Source organism: Crinia signifera, chromosome 8, assembly GCF_055691185.1.
Source record: "Crinia signifera chromosome 8, ASM5569118v1, whole genome shotgun sequence".
Taxonomy (NCBI): Eukaryota; Metazoa; Chordata; class Amphibia; order Anura; family Myobatrachidae; genus Crinia; species Crinia signifera.
This window is the reverse complement of record NC_139224.1, coordinates 60,794,441-60,809,373: the sequence shown is the minus strand read 5'-3', so window position 1 is coordinate 60,809,373 and position 14,933 is coordinate 60,794,441.

Sequence of the window (14,933 nt, the reverse complement as noted above, 5' to 3'; positions counted from 1 at the left end):
CCTGCCATGCACCCAACTGGTATTTTTTGGTCACATGTGAGGCATTGCCGTACCCGGGAGAAATTGGGGCACAGATTTTGGGGTGCTTTGTCTCCTTCATTCCTTGTGAAAATGAAAAATTTTGAGCCAGATCTGCATTTTTGTGTAAAAAAATTAAATTTTTTACACAAAAATGCAGTTCTGGCTCAAAATTTTTAATTTTCACAAGGAATGAAGGAGACAAAGCACCCCAAAATCTGTGCCCCAATTTCTCCCGAGTACGGCAATGCCTCACATGTGACCAAAAATTACCAGTTGGGTGCATGGCAGGACTCAGAAGGGAAGGAGTGATTTTTGGTGGTGGAATGAATGGTGGGTGCTATGTCGCATTAGCAAGACCCCCGAAGCACCAATACAGTGGAACCCCCCCACAAGTGACCCCATTTTGGTCACCAGCTTTGGGAGGGGGGCTGGCGCTGCGGCTGGCGGGGGGGTGGGAGGGGTGCTGGCGCTGCGGCAGCCGGGTGGGTGGGAGGGAGGGGGGCTGCCGGGTGGGAGGGGGGGGGGCTGGCGATCGTTGGTGATCGGTGCGGTATACACACACACACACACACACACACATATATATATATATATATATATAACGGCCAGGGGTCTGGCACTCCCAACGATGTATTTCAAATAGCCGGTGCCATCACAGGGATGAATAGTACATAGAACAGAAGGAGCGGCACTCATAGCATAAATAACGAAGCAATAAACGGGTTTTCTTTAGATCAACGTTTCAATTTCATTGAGCGAAATTTTCATCAGGATACAGGTACAGAGTAAAGATACAACTTATATAGAAAACATCACCTTGTGAATGGAGCCAAAATGTGAGAACACACCCCTCTCAGGCTAGGATTGATGACATCATAGAGCTGAGCAACTTACACCAGCAACGTGTCGTGCGACAAACCATCACCATAGTAACAGTAACAAATATATACAAATAAATACAAAACGAGGAAAACAGGCGGACTGTTAACAAAATTAATAGCGCTGTATGGGATGATACAATCACTATGTCAAATTGATGACAGGAATGGTCATAATAAATGCAAAAAGGAAAAATATGCATAAAAACTTAACGGAATATATTAAGGTTAATCTGTTCATTTAACCCTTTGGGCGCAACCACATCTAGACGGAAAATCCAGCGTGCTTCACACTGGCGGAGTTTCAAAGGTCGGTTACCCCCTCTGAGAGATGGGGGTATGCAATCAATGATTCTGAAGCGTAAGCTATTAAGGGGGTGTTTACATAGCAAAAAATGACGAGCGACCGGTTGATCGCTTTGTTTTTTATCAATGGCTGCTCGGATAGCACTACGGTGCTGTGCAATGCGTTCCTTAATCTTGCGTTCGGTCTTGCCAATATAAACTAGACTACACGGGCAGATTATTTGATATACAACAAATGAAGATTGACAATCAAAGTGGTGACGGATTTTGTAATTTTTACCCGTATGGTGGTGACTGAAAGTATCCCCCGTAAGCATGAACTGACAAGCAGTACATGTGCATCTGAAACAACCCATTTTGGTACCGCCAAGGAATGTAGTTTTGGTGGTAGCAGTTTTCACATTGACTTCAGTTTTAACTAAGAGGTCACGGAGATTCCGGCCTCTAGAGAAACAAGGCATGATACGTTTATCTTTAAACGGCAGGGCTGGATCGCTTTTTATAATGGGCCAACATTTCTTAACAGTATTGGTTACTGCCTGTGAAGCTGTGTTGTAACGGGTCACCCATGGAATGCATGACTGGTCGGAGATTTTAGGGCCCTTTGAGCGTAACAGCAATTTTCTATCCATATTAAGAACTTTGGATTTACAAAGGAGTAGCTCTTTAAGGCTATAACCTCGTTCCACAAATTTATCAATCAAGTTATCAATTTGTGTCACAGCATTAGATTTCACACTGTTGATACGGTAAACACGTATCATCTGTGAGTAGGGGAGCCCTTGGATAAGTTTTTGCGGATGGCAACTTTGTGGTTGTAGCAATGTATTGCGGTCTGTAGGTTTCGTGTAAACAGAGGTAGACAATTTACCATCACTGACATTAATATTTACATCAAGAAAATGTACATGGTGGTGACTGAGTTCGTAAGTGAATTTGATGGGACCATTCAATACATTATAATCATCAATAATTTTGATTAAAGAGGTTTGATTATCACGCCATATGATCAAGAGATCATCAATAAAGCGTTTAAATAGAATAATTTGATCACTCACCAAATTGGATGAGAAAAATATGTCAGATTCAATAGAGAACATGAAAATATTTGCGTACGCCGGTGCCATGGAAGATCCCATGGCACAGCCACGTACCTGCAAATAGAATTCTCTGTTATAGATGAAAAAATTGTTATTAAGAATAAATTCTAATAATAATAATAAAAAGGAAATTTTGGTCTCACCAAAGTCACTTTTCTTTCTCAGGAATGACTGCACAGCCGAGATGCCCATATCATGGGGGATGGAGGTATATAAATTGACTACATCGACTGTAGCCAGTGTACATCCATTAGGTAGAGAGTCAATGTTATCAAGTTGTTGCAACAATGAGGTAGTGTCCAGCAAGAAGGTAGATTCTAATTGAATCAAGGGTTGAAATTGAGAGTCCAAATATGTTGCCGAAGGTTGCAGTAAAGAGTTCGTGGCCGAGACAATCGGGCGTCCGGGAGGGGGATTAAGTCCTTTATGAATTTTTGGAAGTGTATACAAAGTTGGTGTTACAGGATGTTGGGGAAGAAGTATCTCCGCTATTTTGCTGTTAATAACCCCTGAGTCCAAACCGATGTTGACGATATCATTAAGTTGTTGCTTGCAGGTTGAAGAAGGATTGCGGGTAAGTTTTCTGTATGTGCTCTCATCAGAGAGCTGACGCATAATTTCAGAGTGGTAGTCGTTGAGATCTTGTAGTACAACACCGCCGCCTTTATCTGCTGGGCGGATAATGAGATTATCATTATTAGCTAATTGTTTGATTGCTTGTCTTTCAAGTGTAGATAAGTTAGGATGTCGATTAGAGGAAATTGTAGAATCGGAAGTAATTGATTCATCAATTAATCTTGCAAAAGTTTTAATGCTTGGATTGAATGTTTGAGGATCAAAATGTGAAGGAGGACAATATTTCTTAAGGACCTCAGGGACAGTGACACTTGGTGTTGGCATCTGCGTTGTGTCGACACGATTGTTGAAAAACTCTTTGAGTTTGAGTTTTCTAATAAGTTCAGTTTTTTCAATTTGCCACTGAAATTGGTCAAAGGGAACTGATGGAACAAATGACAAACCGCGGCTCAATACATGGTGTTCACTGTCGGAGAGTTCGTATGAAGATAGATTGTAAATCAGCGTGGTCTCGGAGGTTTTGCTGCCGATTTGTTGGCTCTTTTGTTGTCTTTTGTGCTGACCACCTCGTCTGGTAGTAGATCGCCGTCTTTTAAACGCATCTTTCTGGTGCGTGCACCTAAAGGGATAGAAGGGTGCCCTTGTTTGTCAGAGTCGCTCAAAGAGCTGCCGGTATCCTGAGAAGAGGCAGTATCAAATTTATTACGATATGAATAGTCTCTGTTTCTGTTGCGTCTGAAAAAAGGTTTGCGGCTGCCTTCAGCAGAGTTACCACTCAGCCAGCGATACACGGTATGCTTTTCATAGTCATTTTCAACTTTGGATAATTTTTCTTTCTTGAATTTAATTAATTCTTTTTTATAGGTTGCAATCTGGTTCTTCAGGCGTAGCAACCAATCAGTGTCATTATCGGTGGTGAGAGTGGGCAAGTGTGTATCCTCAAACGTGGCAATTTTGGTTTTAATAGATGTTAATTCCTTCGATGATTGTTCAATAACCAGGACCATGAGGTCAAAAGAACATTTGTTTAATATACCAATCCAACGCTTGCAGAATTGAGGGTCAAAACGTCCGATAGTAGGGCAATTTCTCACTCGGAAGCCCCGAGGAATCTTTTTAGCTTTGTAATAGTCACTTAAGGAAAGAGCGTGCAAATGGAAGTCCACTTCTTTCTTTTTAAGACGTAACAGGTCTCTGAAGATAATTTCAGGAGAGGTGGCTTCAGTTTCATCATTTATGCCTTTTTTGAGTACAATAGCATCGATTTCAACGTCTGAAAATATGTGGGTATCACTCATGGGAAAATTGAACAGATTTATATCCGTCTCTGTAGTACCTTCTGCCATGATATGGCTACTGGTTTTCTTCCGATACAAAGACCAAATGCAGTTCAAATGTTTTCCGTCGTGTTGTAGATAAGAGAGAAGAAGGGGCTTAATCACTTAAGCCAACATCCATTGATGATGAATAGGTAGATGGGTGCCTTGACTGAATCGCAATTCAAGTATAACGGCCAGGGGTCTGGCACTCCCAACGATGTATTTCAAATAGCCGGTGCCATCACAGGGATGAATAGTACATAGAACAGAAGGAGCGGCACTCATAGCATAAATAACGAAGCAATAAACGGGTTTTCTTTAGATCAACGTTTCAATTTCATTGAGCGAAATTTTCATCAGGATACAGGTACAGAGTAAAGATACAACTTATATAGAAAACATCACCTTGTGAATGGAGCCAAAATGTGAGAACACACCCCTCTCAGGCTAGGATTGATGACATCATAGAGCTGAGCAACTTACACCAGCAACGTGTCGTGCGACAAACCATCACCATAGTAACAGTAACAAATATATACAAATAAATACAAAACGAGGAAAACAGGCGGACTGTTAACAAAATTAATAGCGCTGTATGGGATGATACAATCACTATGTCAAATTGATGACAGGAATGGTCATAATAAATGCAAAAAGGAAAAATATGCATAAAAACTTAACGGAATATATTAAGGTTAATCTGTTCATTTAACCCTTTGGGCGCAACCACATCTAGACGGAAAATCCAGCGTGCTTCACACTGGAGGAGTTTCAAAGGTCGGTTACCCCCTCTGAGAGATGGGGGTATGCAATCAATGATTCTGAAGCGTAAGCTATTAAGGGGGTGTTTACATAGCAAAAAATGACGAGCGACCGGTTGATCGCTTTGTTTTTTATCAATGGCTGCTCGGATAGCACTACGGTGCTGTGCAATGCGTTCCTTAATCTTGCGTTCGGTCTTGCCAATATAAACTAGACTACACGGGCAGATTATTTGATATACAACAAATGAAGATTGACAATCAAAGTGGTGACGGATTTTGTAATTTTTACCCGTATGGGGGTGACTGAAAGTATCCCCCGTAAGCATGAACTGACAAGCAGTACATGTGCATCTGAAACAACCCATTTTGGTACCGCCAAGGAATGTAGTTTTGGTGGTAGCAGTTTTCACATTGACTTCAGTTTTAACTAAGAGGTCACGGAGATTCCGGCCTCTAGAGAAACAAGGCATGATACGTTTATCTTTAAACGGCAGGGCTGGATCGCTTTTTATAATGGGCCAACATTTCTTAACAGTATTGGTTACTGCCTGTGAAGCAAAGTTGCCATCCGCAAAAACTTATCCAAGGGCTCCCCTACTCACAGATGATACGTGTTTACCGTATCAACAGTGTGAAATCTAATGCTGTGACACAAATTGATAACTTGATTGATAAATTTGTGGAACGAGGTTATAGCCTTAAAGAGCTACTCCTTTGTAAATCCAAAGTTCTTAATATGGATAGAAAATTGCTGTTACGCTCAAAGGGCCCTAAAATCTCCGACCAGTCATGCATTCCATGGGTGACCCGTTACAACACAGCTTCACAGGCAGTAACCAATACTGTTAAGAAATGTTGGCCCATTATAAAAAGCGATCCAGCCCTGCCGTTTAAAGATAAACGTATCATGCCTTGTTTCTCTAGAGGCCGGAATCTCCGTGACCTCTTAGTTAAAACTGAAGTCAATGTGAAAACTGCTACCACCAAAACTACATTCCTTGGCGGTACCAAAATGGGTTGTTTCAGATGCACATGTACTGCTTGTCAGTTCATGCTTACGGGGGATACTTTCAGTCACCCCCATACGGGTAAAAATTACAAAATCCGTCACCACTTTGATTGTCAATCTTCATTTGTTGTATATCAAATAATCTGCCCGTGTAGTCTAGTTTATATTGGCAAGACCGAACGCAAGATTAAGGAACGCATTGCACAGCACCGTAGTGCTATCCGAGCAGCCATTGATAAAAAACAAAGCGATCAACCGGTCGCTCGTCATTTTTTGCTATGTAAACACCCCCTTAATAGCTTACGCTTCAGAATCATTGATTGCATACCCCCATCTCTCAGAGGGGGTAACCGACCTTTGAAACTCCTCCAGTGTGAAGCACGCTGGATTTTCCGTCTAGATGTGGTTGCGCCCAAAGGGTTAAATGAACAGATTAACCTTAATATATTCCGTTAAGTTTTTATGCATATTTTTCCTTTTTGCATTTATTATGACCATTCCTGTCATCAATTTGACATAGTGATTGTATCATCCCATACAGCGCTATTAATTTTGTTAACAGTCCGCCTGTTTTCCTCGTTTTGTATTTATTTGTATATATTTGTTACTGTTACTATGGTGATGGTTTGTCGCACGACACGTTGCTGGTGTAAGTTGCTCAGCTCTATGATGTCATCAATCCTAGCCTGAGAGGGGTGTGTTCTCACATTTTGGCTCCATTCACAAGGTGATGTTTTCTATATAAGTTGTATCTTTACTCTGTACCTGTATCCTGATGAAAATTTCGCTCAATGAAATTGAAACGTTGATCTAAAGAAAACCCGTTTATTGCTTCGTTATTTATGCTATGAGTGCCGCTCCTTCTGTTCTATGTACTATTCATCCCTGTGATGGCACCGGCTATTTGAAATACATCGTTGGGAGTGCCAGACCCCTGGCCGTTATACTTGAATTGCGATTCAGTCAAGGCACCCATCTACCTATTCATCATCAATGGATGTTGGCTTAAGTGATTAAGCCCCTTCTTCTCTCTTATCTACAACACGACGGAAAACATTTGAACTGCATTTGGTCTTTGTATCGGAAGAAAACCAGTAGCCATATCATGGCAGAAGGTACTACAGAGACGGATATAAATCTGTTCAATTTTCCCATGAGTGATACCCACATATTTTCAGACGTTGAAATCGATGCTATTGTACTCAAAAAAGGCATAAATGATGAAACTGAAGCCACCTCTCCTGAAATTATCTTCAGAGACCTGTTACGTCTTAAAAAGAAAGAAGTGGACTTCCATTTGCACGCTCTTTCCTTAAGTGACTATTACAAAGCTAAAAAGATTCCTCGGGGCTTCCGAGTGAGAAATTGCCCTACTATCGGACGTTTTGACCCTCAATTCTGCAAGCGTTGGATTGGTATATTAAACAAATGTTCTTTTGACCTCATGGTCCTGGTTATTGAACAATCATCGAAGGAATTAACATCTATTAAAACCAAAATTGCCACGTTTGAGGATACACACTTGCCCACTCTCACCACCGATAATGACACTGATTGGTTGCTACGCCTGAAGAACCAGATTGCAACCTATAAAAAAGAATTAATTAAATTCAAGAAAGAAAAATTATCCAAAGTTGAAAATGACTATGAAAAGCATACCGTGTATCGCTGGCTGAGTGGTAACTCTGCTGAAGGCAGCCGCAAACCTTTTTTCAGACGCAACAGAAACAGAGACTATTCATATCGTAATAAATTTGATACTGCCTCTTCTCAGGATACCGGCAGCTCTTTGAGCGACTCTGACAAACAAGGGCACCCTTCTATCCCTTTAGGTGCACGCACCAGAAAGATGCGTTTAAAAGACGGCGATCTACTACCAGACGAGGTGGTCAGCACAAAAGACAACAAAAGAGCCAACAAATCGGCAGCAAAACCTCCGAGACCACGCTGATTTACAATCTATCTTCATACGAACTCTCCGACAGTGAACACCATGTATTGAGCCGCGGTTTGTCATTTGTTCCATCAGTTCCCTTTGACCAATTTCAGTGGCAAATTGAAAAAACTGAACTTATTAGAAAACTCAAACTCAAAGAGTTTTTCAACAATCGTGTCGACACAACGCAGATGCCAACACCAAGTGTCACTGTCCCTGAGGTCCTTAAGAAATATTGTCCTCCTTCACATTTTGATCCTCAAACATTCAATCCAAGCATTAAAACTTTTGCAAGATTAATTGATGAATCAATTACTTCCGATTCTACAATTTCCTCTAATCGACATCCTAACTTATCTACACTTGAAAGACAAGCAATCAAACAATTAGCTAATAATGATAATCTCATTATCCGCCCAGCAGATAAAGGCGGCGGTGTTGTACTACAAGATCTCAACGACTACCACTCTGAAATTATGCGTCAGCTCTCTGATGAGAGCACATACAGAAAACTTACCCGCAATCCTTCTTCAACCTGCAAGCAACAACTTAATGATATCGTCAACATCGGTTTGGACTCAGGGGTTATTAACAGCAAAATAGCGGAGATACTTCTTCCCCAACATCCTGTAACACCAACTTTGTATACACTTCCAAAAATTCATAAAGGACTTAATCCCCCTCCCGGACGCCCGATTGTCTCGGCCACGAACTCTTTACTGCAACCTTCGGCAACATATTTGGACTCTCAATTTCAACCCTTGATTCAATTAGAATCTACCTTCTTGCTGGACACTACCTCATTGTTGCAACAACTTGATAACATTGACTCTCTACCTAATGGATGTACACTGGCTACAGTCGATGTAGTCAATTTATATACCTCCATCCCCCATGATATGGGCATCTCGGCTGTGCAGTCATTCCTGAGAAAGAAAAGTGACTTTGGTGAGACCAAAATTTCCTTTTTATTATTATTATTAGAATTTATTCTTAATAACAATTTTTTCATCTATAACAGAGAATTCTATTTGCAGGTACGTGGCTGTGCCATGGGATCTTCCATGGCACCGGCGTACGCAAATATTTTCATGTTCTCTATTGAATCTGACATATTTTTCTCATCCAATTTGGTGAGTGATCAAATTATTCTATTTAAACGCTTTATTGATGATCTCTTGATCATATGGCGTGATAATCAAACCTCTTTAATCAAAATTATTGATGATTATAATGTATTGAATGGTCCCATCAAATTCACTTACGAACTCAGTCACCACCATGTACATTTTCTTGATGTAAATATTAATGTCAGTGATGGTAAATTGTCTACCTCTGTTTACACGAAACCTACAGACCGCAATACATTGCTACAACCACAAAGTTGCCATCCGCAAAAACTTATCCAAGGGCTCCCCTACTCACAGATGATACGTGTTTACCGTATCAACAGTGTGAAATCTAATGCTGTGACACAAATTGATAACTTGATTGATAAATTTGTGGAACGAGGTTATAGCCTTAAAGAGCTACTCCTTTGTAAATCCAAAGTTCTTAATATGGATAGAAAATTGCTGTTACGCTCAAAGGGCCCTAAAATCTCCGACCAGTCATGCATTCCATGGGTGACCCGTTACAACACAGCTTCACAGGCAGTAACCAATACTGTTAAGAAATGTTGGCCCATTATAAAAAGCGATCCAGCCCTGCCGTTTAAAGATAAACGTATCATGCCTTGTTTCTCTAGAGGCCGGAATCTCCGTGACCTCTTAGTTAAAACTGAAGTCAATGTGAAAACTGCTACCACCAAAACTACATTCCTTGGCGGTACCAAAATGGGTTGTTTCAGATGCACATGTACTGCTTGTCAGTTCATGCTTACGGGGGATACTTTCAGTCACCCCCATACGGGTAAAAATTACAAAATCCGTCACCACTTTGATTGTCAATCTTCATTTGTTGTATATCAAATAATCTGCCCGTGTAGTCTAGTTTATATTGGCAAGACCGAACGCAAGATTAAGGAACGCATTGCACAGCACCGTAGTGCTATCCGAGCAGCCATTGATAAAAAACAAAGCGATCAACCGGTCGCTCGTCATTTTTTGCTATGTAAACACCCCCTTAATAGCTTACGCTTCAGAATCATTGATTGCATACCCCCATCTCTCAGAGGGGGTAACCGACCTTTGAAACTCCTCCAGTGTGAAGCACGCTGGATTTTCCGTCTAGATGTGGTTGCGCCCAAAGGGTTAAATGAACAGATTAACCTTAATATATTCCGTTAAGTTTTTATGCATATTTTTCCTTTTTGCATTTATTATGACCATTCCTGTCATCAATTTGACATAGTGATTGTATCATCCCATACAGCGCTATTAATTTTGTTAACAGTCCGCCTGTTTTCCTCGTTTTGTATTTATTTGTATATATTTGTTACTGTTACTATGGTGATGGTTTGTCGCACGACACGTTGCTGGTGTAAGTTGCTCAGCTCTATGATGTCATCAATCCTAGCCTGAGAGGGGTGTGTTCTCACATTTTGGCTCCATTCACAAGGTGATGTTTTCTATATAAGTTGTATCTTTACTCTGTACCTGTATCCTGATGAAAATTTCGCTCAATGAAATTGAAACGTTGATCTAAAGAAAACCCGTTTATTGCTTCGTTATTTATGCTATGAGTGCCGCTCCTTCTGTTCTATATATATATATATATATATATATATGTGTGTGTATATATATATATATATATATATATATATATATACAGATAGCGCAGGCCTTATGCTTGCTGGCGAATCGCCAGCAGCATGCTGCTGGCGATCCGCCAGCAACACGGCGCGCCATCTGACTGAGACGCGCGTGCGTCCCCCACGCACGCGCGTCTCAGTATCCGGGCGGCGAGGCGGACACAATACTGTCCGCCTCCCGCTCGAGGGGGGCTGGGGGGACCCGAGGAGGCTGTGGGGGGGTGCGGGCGCCCGGTGTGGGCACCGGGCGACCGAGGGCAGCACCGTCGGAAGGGGACGCGCGCGCACCTCGTGCGCGCGCGTCCCCTTCCGACACACAGATGGCGCGGGAGCAGGGAATGGCGATGGCGACGCCATCGCCATCCCCTGCAAAGATGAGCCCGGCCCCATCTGTATATATACATATATATATACACACACATATATATACATATATATATATATATATATATATATATACACACATATATATATATATATATATATATATATATATACATATACATTTGCAATACTTATTTTTTATTTTATTTTAACTTTTCTAGCAGCATGATGCTGCTGCTGCTGCTGCGGGAGGGAGGGGGGAGGAGGGCAGCGCTGCGTGCGCACCGGGGGAGCCGGGGGAGCTGCTGCTGCTGCTGGGTGAGTGCCCGGCGGGTGGGAGGGGGGGGCTGCACATCGGTGGTGATCGGTGCTGCACCGATCACCACCGTTTTCTGTGTTACCGAGCGGCTTAGCCGCCGGTAACACAGGAAACGCTGTGATTGACTGTTCAGATTTGAACAGCCAATCACAGCGATCGCCGACCGGGGGGGGCACCCCTGCCCCCCCTGGGCGACGAGGGGGGATGTCTGCTGTCAGGGACAGCAGACATCACCTAACTGTCACTGCGTCTCTAGACGCAGTGACAGTTAGAAGTCATGACGTATATATACGTCAACGGTCGGGAAGTACTTCCCGACCATGACGTATATATACGTCAAATGTCGTGAAGGGGTTAAACAGCCTCGAAATCTACTTGCCGGCTAAAAGGATAGAAACAATGGCCCCTGAAGGGTTCTACGAGGGGCCGGGGGAGCTGCTTAAGGTAGAGAAGGAGCCTTACCTCCTGTGCCATGAGAGATCCATTTGTCCTGCTCAGGACCAAATAAAACCTCTCCATTGAATGTCAAAGCTTTTACAGCCCGCTTAGATTCAGCATCCACCTGCCACTGGTGGAGCCACAGAGCTTGACGAGCTGAGACAGACAGGGCTGAAATTCTTGCCGTCACCATACATAAATCGGTAGAGGCCTCTAGGAGATAACTGGCTGCCTCACGAACGTAATCAGCTAAAACGACCAGTCCCTTGCAGCCAGTTTGGATTTCAAATCTCTTGAAATCTGGCCAGTCCAGACCTCCATAGCTTTGGATACCCAACAGCCCACCTGAGCTGGGCGTTGTAAAACACCGGCAGCAGTATAGTTTTTAATGTAGTTTCCAATTTCCTGTCAGAGGGACACAAGCTTTTTTGAGAGTCTGGAAACTGATGGGTCTACACCCGGAGAGTTCTCACTTAACCTTCTGCTTCCAAGCATCCGATAGGTGATTGTCTAGTTCTTCAAAGACAGGAAAGGCTGCCTATTTTTTGTCTCTTACCAAACATCCTAGGTCAGGATGGGACCTGATCCTCATCCTGTACCTTAAGGGTTAATGTGACCTTGTCAATTAAGTCCTCCAACCCCTGTGAAACCAGCTCAGGCTCCTCCACAGCTTTAACCTCCGCCACCTCAGGGAAGTCCCCTTCCTCTAAAGCAGGCATGTCATCCCCCGAGTCATCTGACTGCACTACCTGAGGAAACAGCCTCTTATGCAATAATGGAGGTGGGGGGTGCGGTTTGTGAAGACACACTAGGGGCCAGGGCCTTATTGAGAACCAAAACTGCTGCAGACAAGTCTGCTTGTTGTGTTCTGGTAGTCTCTCTGTCTTTTTGAGATGCTGTTAGCTCAGAGGCTAACTGAGACATTATATCAGATAACTATGAGGCCCAGACAGGGACATCCCCTTGGGCTAACACAGGAGGGGCTGCTGCACATGTCACAGAGCAGGGCTCCCTCAGAATGAGAAGTGAACTTAGAGTTAAACTTCCTTGTGGTCACCTTCTATTCCCTACTGTAAAGCACTCCAGTTCCAACTAGTAGATAACAGAGAAAAACACTGCAACCAACATCCAAGGCCGCAATGATATCAAAATGGTAAAATCAGTGTCATCTTGGTGGATGAAAGGGAAAACAGGATTTTCAGACAATCACGATTGGCTGGCCGATTCTCAAGCTACATTAATCTGAGAATCCCTACAGGAGACTTATGGATACCACAGCTTGTGTGGTTAATGAAAACTCAGTAACTGCCAAACCCAAAACATCAAAGTATGGACAACAGACAGACTTTGCAGCTATCTGCATCCAAACTTATTAATTGCAAATTCACTTACTTAGGTATGTAGCTTTGCCTGACAAGCTCGCAAATTCACCAAGAGTCAGAGAATACACTAGAAATAATTATCTTAAAATATTCCAAGGTATGATTTTATCAGGATAGCAAAATGATAGGAAATACAGTACATATAAATCTCAGAAAAATAAACATGGAATATTTCAGAACTTAATACTTACACAATGCTCTTTAGCGAGCTGTGACGATTGCTTGCCATTACGGCTCGTGGGTCAGTATTCCACTGACCCCCGTACACTCGCCGTTTCCACCTCACTGGGTTTTTACAGCGAGGTGGAAACGGCATGTGCGGCCGCCAAAACAGTGAGGCTCGCGGCTAAATGCAACGGGCTCCCTGCATTAGCCGCGAACCACACCGTTTGGGGAATACTTGCCATCCTCTAATGTTTCAGGGGAATCCTTGCTGTCAAATAGGGTGTTCGGCCAGCACAGGGGGGTTAAACATCGAGGATGGCTTGTTTTCGGGGATCCTCCTGAAAACAAGTAATTCTCGCCATAAAACCCCCCTCGCGGCCGCATTGAATTCACCCCAAAGAACTTACGTGATTCCGATGTGGGGGACTTCACAATTGAGCATATAGGTTCACTTCCAACTCATGGCTGAATCCTGAAGAAATTAACACTACCATTGAGGGAGAAGTGTAATTATACCTTTGTATCCTCAGTCCCCACCTTTTTGCTTTTTAACTAGCTCAGTGCTGAATATTTTAATGAATTCACCCTCATTCCAAAGTAAACTGTAATTTAGTACAGAGGTGAGGGATGGGGAAAGTAGCTCGCTGATCACAGAAATTCCACCACTCTCTGGAGGTGAAATGCCTCACCTGAAGCCCAATTCAGCATGGATCGCTAATCTAAGAAAATGTCAGGTTTCCACCCCAAAGTATAATTGTAGCTCTCTCTAGAGGAGAAAAAAAAATTACGTTTTTACCTTATTATTATAGCCCTTGTTCAGAATATGCAATGTCCTCGTTTCTGGGAACACAGGCCTCGCCTCACCCCTTTGCTCATCCACTCAACGTCACTGCCTGTCTTCTGGCAGCCGCAGAGGAGAAGTGCAGACAACCCCACCAAAGCTATGGATGGTTGAATTTCTATTTTAAATGGTAGCTGGAAACTCCAGGGCAAGTTTGTCCTCCCCCAGCAAAACCCACCACAGAGCTGTGGCCCCCCCCACCCCGTCGCTCCCCCTCATCTGTGCTCCGGCGATCGTACGCCGGAGCTCCTGTGCCCTGCCGCTGCCCCAGCCAAGTGGCAGGCTCGGTGATGTGTTTAGGGCGGCTCGAGAAGTCTCGGGCACCTCAAATCCTGAGTCCCCCCGAGCAGCGCCGGACATCTCCACTGCTCAGTGCTTACTAGAACTAATTGCAGCTGGGGCAGGGGAGCTCCAGCATACAATCTCCGCAGTGGAGAGGTGAGGGGGAAAGTGATGGGTGGGGAGAGCAGAGTGGCCACTGGGGGGGTTCCCGGACAGGTGATGCGCCAGTGGTACACAGCTGCAGGCACACCTTTATCTTAGTGGTATGCCTGTAAATTTTCCAGGACAGCCCGCTGTGGCAGCGCAGCAGAGCTCGAAAAATTTCCGGTCATACCACTCAAGTGGTTAAGGCAGGAGTGGGCAATAAGTGGCCATCCAAATGTTGTAGAACTACAGCATGTCCTGTCATAGTTATACTATTTAGCCTTGCTATAATGGTTGCAGGGCATGATGGGATGTGTAGTTCTACAACATCTGGAGTGCTGCTTATTGCCCACCCTGGCATTAGTGCCTACTTTAAG